At 36.7% G+C, this 5000-nt stretch overlaps 1 protein-coding gene across 3 annotated transcripts in view; it reads right to left on the bottom strand.

Annotated features, from left to right (window-relative positions):
- NPAS3 (neuronal PAS domain protein 3) overlaps window positions 1–5000 on the bottom strand; it is a 2415438-nt gene that overhangs the window by 2315122 nt on the left and 95316 nt on the right. The window lies entirely within an intron of this gene.

Below are 5000 nucleotides of genomic sequence, written 5' to 3'. Positions count from 1 at the left end.
CTGGTTTCACAGAGTGATGGAGGACTTCACTTGGAAACTCGGTTGAGGACTTAACTCTGCAGCTGTGCCAGTGGGGAGCCTTATTGAGGACCTGGGGAGAGACAGAGAGAGAAACCCAGACCCCAGGCTAAGTGTGTTACCTGTGTACTCTTAAGGGAAATTGTACTTGATGCAGAGAGCTGCATCTGGAAATAGTGGGTATATCCATTTTGTTCCAAGTGAAAGTCCCTCTCCAGTGTCAGTGGTGAGGATTCAGTATCCTTAATTACTGGCTCAGACAGGGGATGTCACAACTTCAATAACTCTTCATCCTATTCAGGATTCTAGGAAGCAGAGCTCATCCTTGTATGCAAGGGGAGTAAGGCAGTGAGCAAATACTGGAATAGATGCCAGTCTATCACAGGTAAATTAGAAGTCAATTGTATAAATGATTTGTGAGACCAGTTATGCACCCTTATGTAATTTATTGATAAAGTACCTGATCCATTTGGACAGAGTATGGATCTATTACACAAAAGTAACAAAATAAGATAAGTAAAGTAATTTATGAAATTCAATTAAAATTATTATCATTTTTGCGACTTCATACAGATTATTTAGGAGAGATTTATAATTAGTATTTACTGTTCTACCAGACTCAGTTCTATTTCACTTTCTTTGACTTAACTACAACATTCATGGGTCTAATGCACAGCCAGGTAATATTCTCTAAAAGATAAATGTTAATAATAAAGAAGGGCATGATTGTAAATCAGCACCTTCCTCAGCTTTGGAATATATTACAATTGCATGTAGGAAAAAGCAAATTTGAGCAGCAATTAAACATCTGGATTACTAAATGTGAATGAATGAGTATATTTCATGGCATGTAATTTTTTATGGGACTTACGGAATGCCAAAGTGATTAAAAAATAAGACAGCTAATGATAAAACAAAACTTGCATGGGGGCAAATCCCCAGTGGAGGATAAAACCCTACCCCCCCAAAATATTAGATACTTATAACAGGCAATATCACATATCCAGTGGACACATCTTTGTTTGGTATTATGCATTTTAAGGCTGTAACCATGGATACTCACTGAAATACAGTTTACAGATTTTAGATCTGACTGTACAATCAGATGTTATTTCTCTTATTCATATTATGTGGCTATACTTCTGCTTCTGCCTTTTCCCAGTTAGGGGTTGCCACAGTGGATCACCTGTCTGCTCATTACTGGCAGTGGAGATTTATGGTGTTTAGTTGCCAGCCCAGCGCCCAACCTTCCACAGAAGGCACACACATGCACGCTCTCACACCTAGGGCTAATTTAGAGTGTCCAATCCACCTACAGCATGTCTTTGGGATGTGGGAGGAAACCGTAGCACCCGGAAGAAACCCATGTGACCACAGTGAGGACATGCAGACTCCGCACATAAGGCACCCCAGCCTAGGATCAAACCAGAGAGCCTCTTGCGTTGAGGCGGGAAGGCTAACTGCTGCACCACCGTGGCTGCTTATTATTATTATTATTACTGTTACTTTGTTGCAGTTTGCTTCTGGACTTATCATTGCCACTTCACTGAATTACAGTTTCTTTTCTATACTTTTGTTTTTGAGGAGACTGTTCAATATATTTCCGGGTTTAATCTGAGCTCTCCGGTTAACTGGCTTGTTTAAATTTCTCTGTTTCTCTGGACTGTTACTGAGATTTAAAACGTTTTGTGTACCCTATAATGTCATACTAAGAGTAGTGAAAGTAATACTGTTGCATTTTCTGCATTTTTTGTATCATGTGCTACTCCGTTTTAGTCATGATCTGGCCAGCTTGAATGCATGCTTTTAGTTAACTCTGGTGGCAATGATTTTAAATTTCAAGCCTCAGATGTAAAGTAGATGTCATGAAATAGTCAGACTGAATTTGTGAAGAAAGAGGGATTTAAATATACAAAGTCCAACAGTGCTGCTTCCCAGAGTCTTCTGTTTTCTCCAAGGTATGTACATTTCAGCGTTAGTACATATAAGTACCAGAGATATGTCAGTGCAGCCCCATCCGCACCCCCACATGGGGGAGGATGCAAAGGGAAGGGCTTGTCTGCCTGCAGCAATTGTCAATAGTCAGTGCTCTCCTTTAGTATTGCTGTTTTATGTTGTTTTGCTTCTTTCATAATTCCTTAACTCATAATTAATTATGTGTCTCGAGTTACAACACAGACTCAATTCTAGCACCACTTCTGTTTGACTACCAGACATTATTTATGTTGTTTATGGGATGATTATTATTTATATTTTGATTGTATCTGTTTACATTGTTCATTTATGAGTAGCTTGCACTTTCTTTGATAACATAGTTCCTAGTTTTGTGCAATTATTTATTGGTCATACTATGTTGTGACCTCTGAGTTTTTATGTGAAGTTCGTAGACAAAAAAGCACTAAAATAAGCTTAAACTTGATATATCATGTTTAGATTCTCAGGATGCAGCAACTTTTGGCAGGGGAAGTTGTTTATACCTGTGCAAAGCAACCTATTGCCTTTGCCTCAACATATTGCAACTTAGTGTTATAATTCCAAGAGGGTGTTGGAGGAGACAGACCCCCACCATAAGGTGCAGAAGACTTGTTCACTTGCACAAAGCAAATTTAATAAAATCACTTCTTGTTTTGGTCAGTTTCATATTTGGTAAGTCCAGTCTTGTATACTGTGTTATGGGTTTTACTGACTCATCCACCTTAAAAGATAAGACTTTTTAATCTTTTTGATTACTTGGATATTAACCTAAATCATTAATATGAACTAATAAGAGGCAGCATATCAGAGTACTCAACCAATCTGAGGCAGCACATCAGAGTACTCAACCAACTGTGCCTCTTAGAAACTGCTGCAGAGTTAAATTGTAACAAAATGTCTAATGTAAGAATGAAACAAAGAAACAAAAAGAAAAGAACAGTCTATACTGAAAACGGAGGCATTTCAACAATCTCTGCCGAGCACCCACCACTTTAAGTAAAGAAATGGGTAAACCTAGTCTTAAATCAAGCCATGTACAAACAGTAAACACAAGACTGGAGCTATGAGGGCAAGCATAGGATGCAAGGATGCAGGTGGTGAAACAGAATGCAGGACATGCGAATATTCCTGGTGTGCCAGACAGATGGCATGGACAGCTTGGAGTATCCTAGAGCCAAACAGTTGGAAATGCTATACTGAGTAAGCAAAGTGCCATGAGCTACATCAGTTTCTCATGGTCCATCTAGCCTGTAACAAACATGTGGCACTTTATATGGCAGGTTATGAATATTACTTTATTACCTGGTGGAAACTGGCATACTGTATATGGCACTTTATGAATGTTGCTTTATTATAGGAAGAAAATTAGCATAATTCACAAAATATACCACAATTACAGCTGGTGCAAATTAGCATAATTCATAACATATACCATTGTTATAGCCAACACCATAAAAAATTACATGCAGCCGGAGCAAAGGGATTTGTTGCATTGTCACTACCTATCTGATGCAAACAAGAATACGACAGAAACACTATCCCATACTTATGAATGGAACAAGGCACTTTGTAAGGATAGTGATAGCTTGCAAAAGGAGTAGAGAAGGACAAAAGCAGAGTTAAGAATTTGGTTCCCTATTAGACCAAAATAATTTTACCACATTGAATATACTGGCTCCTTAATTTTGATGTGCTGAGACCTGTAATTGCATAAATCAGGAGTAGCATTCACAAGGGAAGCCAGGCATGAACCTAGTTCAAGATCCATGTGGTTAGTCAAGACAAAAAATGAGACATGGGGTCAAGCACTAAAAGAGCAAGAACAATGCCATCGGTTAGCTTATCTTAAATACACATATATATCTTCATCTAGGAAGGAATAATCTGGATGCAAAGGCTTTCTCAGCTGTAGGTGTTATGTACATGAAAACATCCCACATTGAATTTCCAGATGGAACTACATGCATTTCCAGCAACAGTTCACATAGCGGTTATGAAAGCAGAGCTAAAAGACAGCTGAGGACAAACCTTTCATGAAGGTTGGGAATAGATCCAGATTAAGGTAATGCAAGTTAATCATTACTATGATACTGCAAATAACAAATAAGAAATACAAGCTAAACAAAAAAAATCAATGCATATCAAAGGGAATGTTGCATTAAAAGGAACATCCCTGCAAAAAGAAATACAACGGCCCTTTGCAATAAGGAAAAAATAATTATTTCCCCTCTTCTCTCTTTACAGCTGCTGCATTAAAACATGCAAGTACATGCTGAAATGTATACATTACATTAGAAGTGGGAGCGGATAGTCAAAAGTAATAAATAGGAAATTATATAATCAGGCAGAATAATGTGTATACTATTAAAGGAATACCATTTAATTTGTATTTATATAAAAATATATTTACATTTATATGCATGCATATGTGATCAGACACACACACGCATATATATATATATGTATATATGTATATATATATATATATATATATATATATATATATATACATATACACACACACACACACACACACACACACACACACACACACACACACACACACACACACACACATACACACACACATACACACACACACACATATAGATAAATATATAGCTATATTCATAGTTATCTACATTTAGAATTTACACTATTATAATATGTATTAAGTTTATATTTTGTGAATATAATTATATTTAACCACGTTAGTTATATTTTTAATGGGCACATTATTTGTTGTATATAGATTTTAATAAAGTTAGGATTTTCATTTATTATTAAAGTTTGTGTTATCCTTCCTCTTTCCTTTTGTTAAATTAATTTCTTTGTGCAACGTTTTTAACGTTGTTGTTTGAAAAACTTAATGAAAGAAATCTGAAAAAAAACTGTGTATGCTATTTTGAAATTGTGGGACAGATTCCAATCGAAACAGGCTTGCATTGCTGAGAGTTTCATTTATCCTTTGGTACTACCCCTGACACAAAATCCCAGCTCCGCCTCCT

Source organism: Protopterus annectens, chromosome 6.part0, assembly GCF_019279795.1.
Source record: "Protopterus annectens isolate FY-2018-M chromosome 6.part0, PAN1.0, whole genome shotgun sequence".
NCBI lineage: Eukaryota > Metazoa > Chordata > Ceratodontiformes > Protopteridae > Protopterus > Protopterus annectens.
This window is presented reverse-complemented; position numbering and strand designations above follow the sequence as displayed.